The sequence below is a fragment of the Thermobia domestica genome, chromosome 2 (genome assembly GCF_964235325.1).
Source record: "Thermobia domestica chromosome 2, izTheDome1.hap1.1, whole genome shotgun sequence".
Classification (NCBI taxonomy): domain Eukaryota; kingdom Metazoa; phylum Arthropoda; class Insecta; order Zygentoma; family Lepismatidae; genus Thermobia; species Thermobia domestica.
The window spans coordinates 3,245,783-3,263,982 of record NC_137455.1 but is presented as its reverse complement, the minus strand read 5'-3'; the positions used below and the strand labels follow the sequence as shown (position 1 = coordinate 3,263,982).

The 18,200-nt window shown below is 38.0% G+C and overlaps 1 non-coding gene across 1 annotated transcript; it reads left to right on the top strand.

Moving 5' to 3' along the window:
- The first annotated feature begins 12,866 nt into the window (after window positions 1-12,866).
- Window positions 12,867-12,984, top strand: TRNAL-CAA (transfer RNA leucine (anticodon CAA)). The gene is made up of 2 exons: window positions 12,867-12,904; window positions 12,939-12,984. It is a non-coding gene; the product is annotated as a tRNA-Leu (tRNA).
- The last annotated feature ends 5,216 nt before the right edge of the window (window positions 12,985-18,200 follow it).

Genomic DNA, 18,200 nt, shown 5'->3' with positions numbered 1-18,200 from the left:
TAGTGAAAAATGGAAAATTAACTTTTATCCTCAGTTAATAATCATTCATTCTCTGAGTGCTACGGACACTCAATTGAGATGACGTATGTTGAATCTCGTCGAACATCCCATTTTTAATATGGGAAAAACCTAGTTCTTCCAATATGGGAGAAATACATAACTTAAGATATCTCAAGTAGAGATATTAAACCTAGGCCGGTAACGCCTTTAAGCCGTGCCTGTCCTTGGACATTTTTAGAACAAGGCTTCTAGCAATTATTTTGCTTGTTTATAGAAGATACTGCAAGTTCCCGCATAGAACATTAGTAATCCTGTGTACCATATCTCATACAGATCATTTTACTTCGCAGTGGAATGAGAATCTAGAAGGACACTGTGTCATTCAACTTAGAACTTGTGAACAACGAGTGAATATCTGAACAGTGAATCAGTATATGAAATTTGTTTATTTTATCTTCTACTTGTTTTGTTTATCTACGCAGATATTTAAATATGTTTTCAGTGAAATACGTCTCTCCTCTAAAAACTGTTTAGAGACCAGAAACTCACGAATATGAGGAGATAAAAGAAAGTTGTATATATATATATATATATATATATATATATATATATATATATATATATATTATCTTATTAAAGGTCAGACCGACCTTTCTAATTTCAGGTTCATCCTACGTTATTATTTTTTTTTAATGGAATGAAATTGTGTGAAAATATCAAGAGTATCAATATATAATTAAGTGTGTGTGTGGTAGTGCACTACGTAAAGGTGATAAAATAATAGTGTATCAAAGTGTGGATATCATCATATCTAGCATATTTATGTTCCTGTTTCCTATGTGGAAAATAAAACTACCATCTCTGACCAGAACCAATGTCTACTCAATTTGCTGTAGGGTGAGTACCTGTGCTAATGATATGTTTGTTTCAGGAGTGTGATTCAAGGAGGCATTTTCCCTTTGGTTGTGTATGTTTGACCACCTCTCTGTATGGGGGCTCAGAGAGAGTATTCTGCCCAAGGAACCATATAACAGCCATGAGATAGTGAGCTCAATTACAGGCTGCTTGCTACCTGTAAAATTTTAAAGTTTTTTTTTAACCTTATTTGAAAGTTTTAAAAACTGACTCACTATCATAGCATCTTTGAGCATGACTGTTATGCAGATGACCCTGAGATCTGCTGTTCCACAAATTTAGATAATATTGTTCTACCGACTTCATAAGGGAGTGGCGGCCCTTACAGGAGAGTACCTTATCTCCAAGAGGGAAGAAATCAATTTTCACATAGTTTGTAATTTGCCTTCTATGCAAATATTTCAGTTAATTTATATCTTCCCAGCCACTCTCTATCATTTATTTTTTTTTATTTTATTTTTATTTGTGTTGGTGTTCTTAGGTAACAGTAGTTTCGGCTCTGGCTACCTGCACCTTACAGTTATAACTCTCCTATTTGAGCTTTTTCGTCCTTTTTTTTTTTTCAAGTCCAGAGGCATTGTAGAAGACATTACGTATGGTTTCACACCTTCCTGTGTCGAGACATAGGAGGTGATGACGTCATAAGTCTAAAATTTATATTTTCGTGTAATATTTTTTTGGGGGGGTTATGTAAAGTATTTTTGGCGGGCTTATTTTTGCACGTAGAAGATTGAAATTTTGCACAAACATGCAGTCCACCGAGTAGTATTTACCAGAATTTTCCTTCAGATTTCTGCGTTAAAACAGGGGGGGGGGGATCCAGAGGATCAAAAAGTTGAAAAAAGGGATATTTTTACCCAAAAATCCCGTTTTTCCTCATTTTCCCGCCTTAGATACATGATGGAGACAAGTGAATGGTACCGCCTGAAAGGCAGTTCTATTCTGAAGAGAATGATGTGCTACACATGGCCCTAGGGTAATTAGGGAAGTGTCAGGGAATTTTTATCAAAATATACTTCTGTATAGGGGAATTTTGGACATTTTCGGTACTATTTTTGTGCTGGCTTATTTTTGCACCTAGAAGATTGAAATTATGCACCAACATTCAGTCCACCGAGTAGTATTTACCAGATTTTTTCAGATTTCTGCGTTAAAACAGGGGGGTACAGAGGGGCTAAACGTTGAAAAAGGGAAATTTTTACCAAAAATCTCTTTCATGGGATTTTCCCGCCTTAGATACATAATGGGGACAAGTGAATGGTACCGCCTGAAAGGTAGTTCTATTCTGAAGAGAATGATGGGCGAAACATGACCCTAGGGTAATTAGGGATGTCTCAGGGAATGTTTAAAAATTTCCCTCTGTATACGGGAATATGGGACATTGTCGGTATATTTTTTTTTTGGCGGGCTTACTTTTGCACCTGGAAAATTGGAATTGTGCATAAACATTCAGCCCACCGAGTAGTTTTTATCAGAGTTTTTTAGATCTCTGCGTTTAAACAGAGGGGTCCAGGGGGGCTAAAAGTTGAAAAAATGATATTTAGACCCAAAAAATCCCGTTTTTCCTCATTTTCCCGCCTTGGATACATGATGGAAACACGTGAGTCATACCGCCTGAAAGGCAGTTCTATTCTGAAGAGAATGATGGACGAAACGTGACCCTAGGGTAATTAGGGATGTCTCAGGAAATTTTTTACCTGAGATCATGGTGTTTTACGGTAATTTGGGGCATGGTGGGAATTCCTAATAAAATTTCCCCCGCCCTTGACATTCAAGATAGAAACTTGAAATTTGGCACACACATTCAGTATACCAAGTACTATTTATCAGATTTTTTTTGATGGCCACGTTCACACAGGGCTGCTCCAGAGGGGCCCAAAGTGCGAGAAAAAATTTTCTCCGAAATTTTCGCTTTGACATCATTTTCCCCGCTCCTGGTATAAGGTATGAGCATGCAAGTGGTATCATTTGAAAGCCAGCTCTATTCTGAAGAGAATGAAGTATGAACCATGATCCTAGGATAAATAGTGACGATGCAGTAGCTGCTTGACTGAAAGTCTAAAAAATAGCCCAAAAATCCCGGATCTCTTAAGGGTTAAAATGGCGATTTCAAGATAGCGGTCGTAGTGATCACTTGCCACGTGTGTTTTTAGATTCCCCCCCCCCGTCATCATCTATGGCCAATGTGGACCTCTATCCCAACAGATTTCTCTGTTATAGGACTGTCACCTGACTTTTGGCCCATCCTGTACTTCTGTGTTGAATTCTACTACATATCAGTTTTGAGTTATTCTAAAGTGTGGAACTCGTGTCCCAAGAAGGTTGTGTGTGAAGTAGACCTGTAGCCAGAACACTAAGATGAAGGAGGGGGGCTGATTACTATTTTTGAGAGGGTTTTGATTTCACCTACGTTTATACAACACATATGAAAAAGGAACTGAGAGTTTCAAGGGGCTGAAGGTGGTTGCAAGGGGAAAGAACCCCTCTGGCCACTCAATAGCTACGGGCCTGGTGAGAGAGAAAGACCCCACACTTTCTTGACCTTTTTACGTTTTCGTACCATAATGCAGTGTTGTCTTTAACCACTTATTTAAGTCCTTTAACAAGCATAGGCAGGCAGGCCGGGTTTTTTATTGGTCAAGTTAGACATGGATGCATGGACCTCAGATGCATTCAGGAACCAGATGGTCAAATTGATGACCCCAAATGGAGGCGGGGAAGCCGTGACATCACATTTTATTTTTGAGGCAATTTTCAAAATAAAAAATCCCGCTCTAGGTTTCAAGATATATTGAAATTTTGCATACGCATTGTGCACCTCTAACTAATTATCAATTTTTTGAGATCTCTACCTCAATCTGGGCCTGGGTCCTTAAAGGTTTTAAAATGGGGGCTTTTTCGGAAAATTTTCCGGATTTTTTCCTAATTTTTCGTTTCCGGTGTATGATATGGGCATGTGAGTGGTACTTTTTGAAAGATTGCTTTATTCTAAAGAGAATAAGGTATGAACCATGATCTTAGGATAAATACCTAACAGCACAATTACATAACAGGCATATGCCTATCATGTTCCCTCAGGTACATGGGAAGGTGTCTAGTATGTGACTTATATACTTCTGAGAAAGAAATCACATGGATGGCAAGTGATAGTCACAGTCTATGTCCGCCCCTAGGCACATGCCTGACATGTACCTGGGGAACGTGCCTAGTATGTTCTAGGTATGTTCCCTATGCCGTAAGCGTCAATGAACCACAAAACTACTTCCCCAAAATATGTTAAATCGCCTATATGCGTAATGTGTTTGCATTAAGGTGAGTCTAAACAACACTTTAAACAAGTAAAAAAAACTGTAGGCCTAGCCCAGGGTGGGCGAGAACCATCATCCTTTAGATTACTAGCCGCGTACTCGTCCGACTTTTTTTTTTTTTAATCCTGACTGATTTTCTACTTCAACCACTTTTCAGGACTACTAGACACGACAGGGACACGAACACAGAAACATCGAGGACAGTTAAAATTCCACCCTTGCTACTACAGAGGGACTCGAACCCCCAATGGGCTTCACCTCGCGATCATCAATCTAACACCTCAGACCGCTCGGCTACACCCACCGGCACTTGGCCACAGAGGCGATAAAGAGAATGTCGTTTGTAGAGAGGTAAATTATTTAAGTCTTTTGCATTCGGCTAACCCGTGCTCCATTAACCGCATATATTCGACTATAACCCTTTGAGATCAGATAAAATCTGCTCGCCATGTAATTTTATAACAAATTGACAAGTGTCTATTTACTTTGTTTCATGGTTCTTCCATATTCACTTTCAGATGATCGGCGACAGTTGCCATCTAATAAAGTTGATGATTTTATTGCTTCTAGTACACAATCGCTTAGAAAATGAAACAACAAATGCATCAAATGTGAAAGATGAATTTAGAACACCAAAATGGCGAATCCCTAGCACATCTTGTGCTGTTAGGGTATCTGAAACAATATGTACGTAAAGGACGTACCTAGAACATGACAGATATTTGTCCGAAGTGATGACATAAAAACAAATGACTGTTAGAGTGCAAAACTGAGTATTTATATAAATGCTATATTGCAAATATCAATTAGGTATAACAAGTACCTAAAACTGTAGGTAGCTGAAGTAATACTTAGTTCATGAATATTATATGTGCCAAGTGCCGGGTACCTATAAAGTAGCTGGGACACCTAAATGGCACATGCCTAGCACATCTTGTGCTGTTAGTAATGACATTATGTACTATGTATAAATCTATAAATATACACATACTTTTGACCTTGTACCAGATTTCAAAATTTTTTTCTTGCCCTTAGTTTTCAAGATATTAGAGTGAGGTTTTGTACACGCAACGTCTACCCCTCTAAGTATTTCTAACTTTTTTTTTTTTTTTTTTTTTTAGATCTCTACGTCAATCCAGGCGCGGGCCTGAGGGGCTCAAAGTTTTCGAAAAAGGAATTTCTTCGGAAAATTTCCCGGGTTTTCCCTAATTTCCCGTTTTAGGTGTATGATACGGACAAGTGAGTGGTTCCGTTGGAAAGGCTGCTCTATTGTGAAAAAAAAAAAAACGAGGTATGAACCATGATTCTACGATAAATAGCAATGAAGCAGTATCTACTTGACTGAAAGTCTAAAAATTTACCTCAAAAAGTCAAGATCGTAAAAGGGTTAACTTTGGCATTAATGGAAGTGACGTTTTCAGCACGACACTATGTCCTCACTTACGTCCCCAGGTACTCACTTAAAGAGGTCAAGTGAACCTCAAAGCTGTATTTGAAACGAGGGTAGAGTGAGAAAAATTAGGAAAAGAAAGAAAGAAAGGGAACAGAAGATAGGAATATTTTGTAGTTATTCCTGTTGCATTTGATCGAATTGTACATTTTAAACTTCAATATTCTTTTGCAATTAAAATATGTCTTATTGTTACAATATGCTAATTACCGGCGTTTACATACGTACTTTGTGTTCGATAAGATTTATTTATTACAAACGTAGAGTTATATCTTTTCAGTACAATACAACCTTACGCGTCATCCTGGCTACTTCGTTCCTCATTATTATATATATATATATATATATATATATATATATATATATATATATATATATATATATATATATATATATATATATATATATATATATATATAATTATTATCATGGCTGCCGGCAGCGGAGGGTAAAAGATCAGTTACCCTCCCTCCTTCGTGGAATGACGAAGTGGGTTCAGTTCTTGGAAATGCACGTTAAAACATACTAGTTTACTGTCACACACTATGGTACTTAATATACGAGGGCTATCCAGAAAGTTCCAGACGTTTTTAAATAAAAAAAAGTAAAGAATGAACAAACCAAATTGTATTATATATATTTGAAAGATACACTCAAGTTATTTTTGCACATAATCACCATGCAAATTAAGGCACTTATCATACTGTGGGACAAGTGTTTCAGTACCGTCGCGGTATAAATCTGCCGACTGCGATTTTAACCACTGGCTTACATCGGCACGGAGTTCGGTGTTAGTGACTGTTCTTCATCGCTATGATGTCTCTCGGCGCCAAATCCAGGCTGTATGGTGGATGACCAAACACTTCCCATCCAAAACAATCCAAGAGCTTTTCGGTATGCTTGGCCGTGTGTGGACAATGTAATCAATGCACCATTGCCTCACTCGGTCTTCACTCATTATTCCACGTCCGTACATTTCACACAGCTGGCGATGGATTTCAATTGGATTTTTTTTTTTTTTTTGGCCAATGATCACAGAACGCACCTCACAAGAAGCGGAATTTTCTATTGCAGCGCAGGCTGTAACAAGGCACAGAAAGCACAGTAAGAGCTTCACAATCCTCACGCAACCACAGCTGGATGCCTACTGAATAATGGCAATGTTCTAATATCAAGATGGCGACTCTTGCCCCGCCCTCTGCCGCAATAGGCCAAAACATCTGGGACTTTCTGGACAACCCTCGTATTTATTTTAAATACTATAATACTGTAGTTTATTTACTGTAGCTAATACGAATACGTAAACATTTTTATATGATGCATTATGTGTACGGTGCATCAAAGTGCATATGCATTCGCGACTGCACTTGTGAAGTTAGTTTTTGCCACCCACCTAGAATCGGTCTTTTGTGCACCTTGGAAAAAATCCTGTGGCGCCCCGGACTGTTATCGTTATTCTTTTTATGTTTTTTTTTTTTTTTTTTAAACAATATAAAATCTTTCCGTTTTACGTTCCACATTTATGCCGTGCAGCGACGGTGATGCTGAAGAGAGTATGAAACTGTTTCAATGTATAATTGTAGTAACTTACGCGTAATTTTAAAGCGTTTACGTGAACTTGGCTAGTCCGCTTTACTTTTGGAGTGCGTGAGCTGGTATTAAGTTCCTACATCCAATAGCAGGGTACCTTGAGAGTAAAAAGAAATCAAGCAACGTACGAAGATGAAAAGTTCTACTAAGAATTGTAGCTGTTCCATTTTCCAAGGGAGAAATGACTATATTACGTAAGTACTTTACACATTTTCCAGCTCCAAGGGGGTGAGTATTAAAAGCTGGGCATGTTATTTTTCCATATGAACGTAAGTCAATGGTTAATATTCGTGTGGCGCAATTGCTTTGAATTTGGTTTTCTCGTCGTCAGTTTTTTTTTCAGAATTTTCCTAAATATCACCAAATAAATTCAGGGGTGGTACTTTTAATATACAGGGTGGTAGATAACTCCACCGAAAAACTTTGGGAGGCGGTTCCTTATACGAGATGAAAGAAAAAAGCTCTAATAAACGTGGGTCGAAAAACGGCTAATTTAAGAGTTACGAACTACCGAAAATTCGAAATATCACGTTTCAAAACACCCTGACTTAGAAACTATAGGGCCTATCCCAAGCGGATTAGAAATTACACAGAAACTGGTATACGCTCTATCTAAATAGCTATGTTTCAGAATTCACCGGTATCAGCGAAACGAACGCACCATTAGTACTTAAAGGAGTATGCCTACACTTCAACTTCCTTTTTGCAGTTCCTTTCATTGATAACGGAGGATGGTAAAACATAGATATTTAGATGGAACACATACTAGTTCCTCTGTAATTCCTTAAACCGCTTGGGATAGGTCCGATAGTTTCTAAGTTAGGAAGTTTTGAAAAGTGATTTTTCGAATTTTCAATGGATCATAACTCTGAAAGGAGACGTTTTTCGGTCCATGTTTATTAGAACTTTTTTCTTTCATTTCGTATAAATAATCGCCGCCCTGGTGGATTAGATTTTCGGTGGATTTACCTACCACCCTGTATAAGCCCTAGTCGATTTTCAACCACATTTTTCTTTCCATCGTTTTTCATGTTGGAACGAAAATGGCATTTCCACTTATGTAAAACTTTATAATCATCTTTAGAATCATTCAATCTATTCTAATGAAACACCATTGAGGCTAAATGGGCGTAGATGAATACTTATCGCTCTCATTATAATCTGATTATCGTAATGGATAGACTGTTTGTAACTTGTCTATTGCTATGTGCAGTGTAACCTATACTTATATTTGAAGTACAAGGACAAAAATAAAGTGATGGTGTAGTTTTGCCGCACCACATTTTGGAAGATTTACCCGTAAAATTCAATACTTTGCATAAAAAGACATATTTATAACAGGGTTGAAAAAAAACATGATTTTTTTAAAAAAATCAAAAAGAACGTTTTTTATGTTTAAAACATGTTTTTTTGTTTAAAACGTTTTAAACGTTTAAAACAAAGTACTTTGTTTTAAACGAAAAAAAAACATGTTTAAAATGTTTATTTTGTTTAAAACAATAATCTAAGTACGCATATATGTTACATTTTTACACTCTTACGTATTGCTTGCCATCTATATTCAACCGCTAGATCAAATTTCGGGAACTTCCCTAATCTCAATCCGCCCAAATGTTCAATTCCGGATAAAGAAATCGGGATTTTCCCGATCTCCGTTCACGGAATGTGTAGTTTAGTTTCTTTGTGTTACGTTCTACTGGTCGTCTGCATTCTTAATCTTTAAACGCCCATTGACGCAACTGCTATGTCAGTGCTTTAAACCTCAATGGCTCAGTCTTAAATCTCAAATTAAGGCTGGAAGATGGTTTTAGTACCAATTTATTCCTGTAAAATGCAGCTTTGCTGTTGTGCATTTTATGTATATGGGAGGAGGGTAATTATCGTGTTTTTTTGTGTTTTTTTTTCAACAGTTTTTTGGGGGGCCGTCCCCCCTCTTGGGGGATAGATTCATAAAAATTGTTACGTGAAGCAATCAAGTAGGCCACTACATAGTAATATCGTGTATTTGTACTTCTTGCTTATATGGGGGGAGAAGGGAGGGGGCAAAGTTAGCCAAGTTTTGGAGTTTAAGTTTTTTGACGTAAATTACATTTATTTTTAAAACAAACATCAATAGCTCAGCCTATAATTAAGCTAGAAAGATGATTTGGCACCAAAGTATTTTTGAGGGATGAAGCTTTCATTCAGTTGCATTTTATGTATATAGGGGGTACGTATGTACGGCCGTGAAAGGGAGGCTGAAGTTCGTTTTTTAATTTTTCATCAAATTTTTTTTCATCAGGTTTTGGCGGGTATTCCTTCCCCCTTTGTAGTACATGCATAAAAATTGGTATGTGAAGCAATGAGGTAGTCCCCTACATGATAGTAAACTGTATGTGTATTTGTTGATTATAGAGGAAGAGGGAGTCAAATTTGGTTAATTTACATTTATTTTCGGGACGGTCCCATATAACACAAGATATATTTCACTGAAGTGAAGCATAGACATTCTCTCCCCTCCCACACTAGTACCACGTCTAGAAGCATAATTCTTGTTCATACACATGATGTGTGCAGCAAAAATGATTTGCATATGGACGTGGTACTAGTGGGGGAGGGGAGAGAATGTCTAATTCAATGAATGTTTTCTGCGCATATATATATATATATATATATATATATATATATATATATATATATATATATATATATATATATATATATATATATATATATATATATATATATATATATATTTCCTACATAAAACGAATTCATTACGCAATGGCAGCAATGGCTACCATTTCTTACATTATTGTCACAAGTATGTGGCCTACGCATTCATCATTTTGTCAGCGTAGGGTGGCCTGCAAGGGTTGCCAGGGCCCCGCAAAGTCAATATTTTCATATTGTTAATGTTTTTTATGTCTGTTTTTTTTTACTACGAATACGGCGGGAATTTCACGAATGTTACCTCATTGGAATTTGTGGTCTATAAGCTTTCCAATGGTGTATAACTCATGACTTTGTGATAATTAGGGAGGTCACCAGAGCCCCGAACGTGAGAGTCTACCATTTTGTTAAAATCCCTGGCGGGGCGTCTAAAAGTTAATTGTGTTGTTATGCCATAGGCACTAATCATTGTTACCTATCCATGTTGCAGATAGAGATGTATCTTGAAAACTGTTTAGTTAAAATATGTCATTTGCTCCTTGTAGGCTAGTCACTGCTCTTTTCTATGAGTTGTATTGTATTTGTCAGAGCATTTCTTCTAGCTTATGATGTAAGAACACTTCATTATTATGGAAACGATAGTGATCAAAAAATACCACAAGTTTTGAATTTGTGAATTTGGATCTTAGAATAGTGTATAGTGTGTTTAACCTCCGTTATTCTTGGAAATTAAGAAATGTTGAAATACTTCATTTGAATTTCTGTTGGTTTAGTTATACGCACATTGATGTGCAGAATTTCGTTCAGTAATTGCTGTTATAATAAGAATATAACTCTGCTTGTAATTTACTCCATGCACAAATCCTGCGGAGCATGGGTTGTTTGATAGAAAATTTAATTAGCTTACTCAATCTGATATTTTAGTTGTTTTAAACATGTTCAACCACCATCGAAAAAAACACGTTTAAAACATTTTGTTTAAAACGTTTAAAACAAACTGAATAAAACAACAGCCCTCGTTTTAAACATGTTTTAAACATTTTGTTTTAAACATATCAACCCTGATTTATAAGGAACAAATTTCTGCAGGCGACAAAATGAAATGAAATGAAATCTTTGAGTTTTACGTCCCACGGTTATGCTGGTGAGGCTAAAGGAGACGGTGATGATGAGTAATGAATGAAATGGTGGAATGAAGAAAGTGAGAGGAAACGGGAGAACCCCGAGAAAACCCACGCACACGGTGTTTGTCCACCACAAAGTTCACTTGGCGGGGGCTGGGATCGAACCCGGGACCCCAAGCACCAGAGGCGAACGCTCTACCACTGAGCCACCGCGGCCCCCACAGGCGACAAAATTACATACAAAGTAATACAGCTGTATTTTAGGTTTGCAATTGTAGGGTTTCTAGTGTAAAATCATTACAGGTGCTTTACGTTGAATAAAATAAGTGAGTACATATGAAAGATGACTATTATATGATATTTTCCACCGGCAGTATATCTGCATAGTATATAAAACCTGTATTTTATATTTACATATGGATCGTTACTAGTATGAAACCATGACAAGTGCCGGGGCCGCGGTGGCTCAGTGGTAGAGCGTTCACCTCTGGTATGTGGGGTCCTTGGTTCGATTCCAGCTCGCGCCACGTAACCTCGGGGTTCTCCCATTTCCTACCACTATCTTCATTCCACCTTTTCATTTATTTCTCAATATCACAGTCTCCTTTAGCCTAGTCGGCATAACCATGGGACGTAAAAGCTTAAAAGATTTCATTTCATTTCATGACAACTGCTATTGAAACTCGTATCATTACCAAAGCCCACTTCTTTTCACTATCCTCGCTGGCGCGCTTTCTGTCTTGGGATGCACCCGCGCGTGCTCACCAGTTTTGTCCTGAAAGGACTCGGTTAGATAGTATTCGTGTTTTAGTAGCCACCTAGCACAGTTTGGTTTGTGTTTTTGTACTGTAGTTTTTATGCCACACATGCAGAAGCTGTATTTATACGCAAATCATAAAATAATTGTAAATTTTCAACAATTACTTCTGGTGGCTCCCTTGAATTTTATCTATGCCAAGTAAGATATTTTCATTTCGCACAGTGGAGACCTTTTAGGGGACAATAAGAAGGAAATTAGTGAAAGTACTATAATTTTTCAACAAATCTTTCTAGGGGAACGCCAAAAGTAGACCAGTACGAAAAATAGAACGAGCTTTACACATACCAAATTTAGTTGGTCTTTATTAGTAAAGTCTATTAATATTCACTATCTTAGAGTCGAGAGCCCAAGCTCCTGGAGATCCCCCTAGGCAACTCTACTAATTGTTACTTCGTGTGAGATTAAAAGACAAATGATACAGAGTAGAACATGTTGTTAATTTGATAACAAATGATATTATCTGTGCACAAGTGTAAACTCCGTCAAAATATAAGAACAACATCGTTAGTTGTTGTTATGCTGTTCTCAAGGTCAACACTGGCTTGTTTTAGTCACAGCGCAGCTTATTCGCTTTTCAGTAGCGGATTTTGTTCCATTTGTTTCCTTTTTACAATTAAAAAAAGAAAAAAAATCCTGCTTCATATGTTTACTAAACATAGCTGTGGACTATATGCGTATATACGTTTACTGCACCATATGTATTCGATGGGTTCGTTAACCCGATCCCAGAAACAGAACGAGCATATTTACAACTTTTCTTTCGAATGTTACGCGCTATATGTGACAGGCACGTTGAAAAAAGTAATTATAAAACACTTTCGTTTGTTTATCAGTTAAAGTCGTAAAATGTGTTATAAAAGAGACGAGGCTTTTGTTCATGATGATAAGTAAATGTTAGCTACTCTATTTTTAAAGTACTTTTTATTTTTTTTCTTGCTTCCTCCCAAGTCCAAAGTGTGTAGTCTTGAGAGCGTTGTGCAAGTGTTCGGTGGCCTTCCTTGATAACTGTCAGGATGGCCGAGTGGTCTAAGGCGCCAGACTCAAGCGCAAGCTTAGCTGCTAATGTAGCTATTGAGGAATTCTGGTCCTCGTATGAGGGCGTGGGTTCAAATCCCACTCCTGACACAAGTTTTTTTTTCTTTTCTCGATAATTCACAGTTTGATATTCTCCTTTTGTTTGAAATGATATTTTAAGAATAGTTATTATATTTGTAACTTATACTTCTTTACTATAATCCCCGTTAAACTTAAATTGCGATTTTCACGTTAAATTACATACAATATGGATATACTTTGACACTGTACAATACAAATAGCTTGAAAATCAGATGATTTTTTCTAATGATGATTCTTGAAGAAAACATTTCTATATTGGGAAGTACTTCAACAGACAAATTATGGTTATGATCCAGTGATTTCTCCAGGGGTGTAGCCAGCAGGTTTGTGTAGGGGGGGCCCGTCGTTTTTGAGGGGGGGCCAGCTACAATGTGCAAAGCTAAAAAATGTATTGTTGCTAGTCTGCAAAACTAAAAACACTATTTTAGCTTCTTTTTCTTCTTCTTCTTCTTCTTCTTCTTCTTCTTCTTATTATTATTATTATTATTATTATTATTATTATTATTATTATTATTATTATTATTATTATTATTATTATTTTTATTATTATCCATAAATTATATTCAAGATAGTTTTTATTATGCTTAATCCAGAACTACTGCCCGGGACCAAACGCTATACTTTTGTGCATAACTATAAAGGTAACCAAGAAAGTTCTGTCCCTTTTCGTGGAGGTCTGTGTTCAATTGGACCTCACATCATGAGTTGAATGCGAGTGGAGATAAGGCGAAAGTCAGTTGTTGTTGTAGGTATATCCAACATACTACCTGGTTGTGGCAATTCAGACACACCATGAACTTGCATAAAGACAGAAGGAACATGGGACTTCCACAGAGCGTCATAGGAGCATGTATGCTGAACGAGTTCAAATGGAGGTCAAACGCCGCTGTAGCAGGACAGAAGATATGCCAGGCCTTTGGTGAGAGTGTCGTGATGACGCAGACATTGCAGCGATGGTTTAACAAGTTTAAGGACGATGACAAAACACCCGAAAACACCACGTGCCAGAAGACCAACACATGTACAAAGAGGAACTGGGACTACAATTTTCAGTGTATGGAGAAACCATTCGGCAGCACATCCATCAACTTGTGAAGCACTACAAGTTGGGTCGATGGGTCTCTCATATTTTGACTCCGGGTCAGAAGGCAACGCGGCAGTCGCCTGTGTTTATTTACTGTTTCGGAGCCATTTCTGGACAGGGCGTTAACATGTGATAAAAAGTGTGTCCTATACGAAGCTCCACGGCGTCGTCATCATTGGTTAGTGTCCCATGAACCGATTTCAAAACAACCGAAACCAGCACTGTACCAGAAGAAGGTCCTTCTGTGTGTTTGGTACATCGTGCATCGGGAACTGCTACCAGCTGGTCAGAGTATCAATGCAACTGTGTAATGTCAGCAGTTGAGCTGTGCTCAACAAAAACTCAAAACTCTGGAGCCATCACTTCTGAAATGCAAATGTGTCCTCGTTTACGGGACAACGCTAAGTCCCTCGTGGCTAGGATGACTCAGGACACCATTTTTCGCCTTGGTTGGGAAACAATATTGCAACCACTATATTCCCAGCGTATTGCACCGTCCGATTGTCATCTGTTCCATTCTTTGGACAATCACATTAGAGGACGCCAGTTCAAATCCCTAGTAAAAGTCCAAAATGCACCTGATACTTTCTTCGTTTCACGGCCCACCACGTTCTACCGCGATGGATTCCATGGCCTTCCAGAACGTTTTCAGAAGGTCGTCGATGCTGATGGGGACTATTTTTCATCTTCCAGGTTAGGTGACATATCGATGTTCGAAGGCGGTGTGTGAAAAAGCAACAACACGTTTCTTGGTTACCTTTATATTTAAATTTAAGACATTGTATACAGAACCTATCTACACAAGATTGATTTTCTTTGAAATTTCACTTAATTTCTTTACGGTTTCCTGACAAATATACTTATTTATTATTCGTGACTAAAAAAGCATAATTATTTTATTACACTGACGAGGAAACGGTCTTAAGTGTAAACAACCGATTTGGCTGGGGTCCGGATATGTGTTACGGGAGACCAAAGTAGGAGACACGTATTTTGGCGTTTGGGCCCATACGCAGAAATTTCCGAAATATGGGGCCCTAAAGTGGGCCTACATGCTATAACTAGGAAGCGAATGACGTTACTTGTACACAACCGATTTGGCTGTGGTCCAGATATGTGTTACGGAAGACCAAAGTAGAAGACACGTATTTTGGCGTTTGGGCCCATACATGAAATTTCCAAAATACGGGGTCCCAAAATGACCCTACATGCTATAACTAGGAAGCGAATGACGTTACTTGTACACAACCGATTTGGCTGGGGTCCGGATATGTGTTACAGAAGACACAAGTAGGAGACACGTATTTTGGCTTTTCGGCCCATACGCAGAAATTTCCGAAATACGGGCCCCCAAAGTGGGTCTACATGCTATAACTAGGAAGCGAATGACGCTACTTGTACACAACCGATTTGGCTGGGGTCTGGATATGTGTTACGGGAGACCAGGGTAGGAGACACGTTATTTGGCGTTTGGGCCCATATGCAGAAATTTCCGAAATACGGGGCCCCAAAGTGGCCCTACATGCCATAACTAGGAAGCGAATGACGTTACTGGTACAGAATGTTGGCTTGGGTTGGAATGTTATAATATATCCAAAAGTATGAGACTTGTGTTTGTTGTTAGGTCCCACAAAAAGAAATGTCGAATGTACAGTGTCCGATATTGCTAGATTTTCAATAAGGCCATGAAGTCGGCGTATGTGGTACCCATGCAATTCTGAACAGATGTTCAGCTGGCACGAGCCGTCGAGGGGGATCTGCTGACCACGAGGGTGTCAACGGAGTGAAAGAATGTTTGCGTTTTTCGCTTGTATTTCTAACTGCATGGCCTTATTGAAAATCTAGCAATATCGGACCCTGTATATTCGACATTCCTTTTTGTGGGACCTAACAACAAACACAAGTCCCATACTTTTGGATATATTATAACATATTCCAACCCAAGCCAACATTCTGTACCAGTAACGTCATTCGCTTCCTAGTTATGGAATGTAGGGCCACTTTGAGAGCCCGTATTTCGGAAATATCTGCGTATGGGCCCAAACGCCAAAATACGTGTCTCCTACTTTGGTCTCCCGTAACACATATCCCGACCCCCAGCCAAATCGGTTGTTTACATTTAAGACCGTTTCCTCGTGAGTAGAAATAAAAGAGAGAGCGAATGAAACCCAAATTGAATAAAAGCATTGTTTCTCACCAAATTTTCCATCCTCTATGTCTTTTAAAATACTTGTTAAAGCATATAAAAATACACTGTACTTACAAATCAGTTTAGTACTTTGTTTTATGGCTGTATTTGTAGTACCTTGTTAAAACGCTTGTCTTCAAACTGTCAAATATAAATCGCAGTAAATTGTGCAATCTGCTGTCACAAAAGTATCCCATTTTTCGATCGGTATAAGGAAGAGATACTATACTATTTTTCGGTCGGTATGGAAAAACAATATTTCTCCATACTATTTTACCATAAATTATTAATTGTCAATAAACTTTGTTACTTTTAAATGAATGAAGCGAGATAATTTTACTATGATGTTTTAAAAGTTGGTCATTTGGGGAGGCCAGGAAACCATTTGGGGGGGCCCGGCCCCGATGGCCCCCCCTTGGCTACACCCCTGGATTTCTCCCACAAAGAATCTTCAGAAAATGAGTGTCTTATTTGTAAATTTTAATTCTTCTTTAATAATAATAAAATCATCTGTCTGTCTGTCCGTCTGCCATCAGCTGTTCACATAGAAAGGAGTGACTAGTCACCAAATTTTATATTTTACTTTTGGATAGATCTTCACAAGATTTAATGGACTATAAAACCATTTTTCGATTTTCAGCTAGGGAGAATTTTCCAGAGGTTGAAGATGTATCCTTTTTTTTCTGCTTTCTAAGAACGTCTGGCCTGTACGCCACCAGCATCACGTTTTGCTGTTGCGGGTTACATATCAACGGAGGATAAACACTCGGATAATGGAATGGTTCTTCTTCCCCTGATTCATCCAGGATCTGAATTAAAACCCGGCAACGATGAATATTTGCAAATAATAATAAAATAGTAGGATATCTAATGATTATACATTGTTATGAACCTTTTTATAGAAAGCATGCGTATGCCACGTAGGAAAACTTTGAGAGAAGCTGCGAGGCCCATTTGTGGTTGAATTAAGAACGCAAAAGAACCACAAATGCGAAAGAAATCGGACAGAACAGATATTTCGTTTATTTAACCATATCCTAACAGTATTTTGTTTTGATCTCGAGACTTACCAACTTTACTACCGATTACTGCTAAGCATTTGTGCAAAGAATCTGAATAGGTCTTCTTTGTTTCCTGGTCATAAAATTTGCATCCGATGGTATCTTCCTCAATGGCTCTGTAACAAGGTCGTACACTTATTTAAAAAAAAAAAACCGAGAGAGAGAGAGAGAGAGAGAGAAGGAGGAGAGTTGGTTTCTGATAATCATGAGAAAGTTCACACACATGTGGAGTTCGTCAACTCAACGATTGAACAAGAGTCTGTAGCGTCTCCCGACGATAAATGGCGGCAAGTCGATCACGGTTACTTTGTCCAAAGTACAATTTCCTGTTTTTGATATTTTATAGCGAACTCAAACTTGTTGGGATAGATCCATGAGTAAGTTTAAGTAGATAAATCAGGATTAGTACTTGAAGCAAGGTTTTTGCTATATAAATAGCCCACTATACAAATTTGCAGATGTATAGTGGGCTCTACTTCCTTTGAAGTGTGTAGTTTTTTTTCCCTTTCCTTTCGGATGGCTTATTTCAATCGTTCATCCGTGTGTCAGCTTGAAAAGTTCACAACGTGAAATTTACTTGAAAAAATTAATGAAATTAAATATTTTAAGTTTTACGTCCCACGCTTATGCCAACTAGGCTAAAGGTGACAATGATGATGAGAAATGAATGAAATGGTGGAATGAAGAAAGTGGGAGGAAACGGAAGAAACTCGAGAAAACCCACGCACACGGAGTTTGTCCACCACAAAGCTCAATTGGCGCGAGCTGGGATTGAATCAAGGACCTCATGCACCAGAGGTGAACGCTCTATCACTGAGCCACCGTGTCCTGGAATTTATTTGAAAAACGTGTGTGACTTTTTTTTGTGAGGTTAGTTAGAGCTTTGATTATT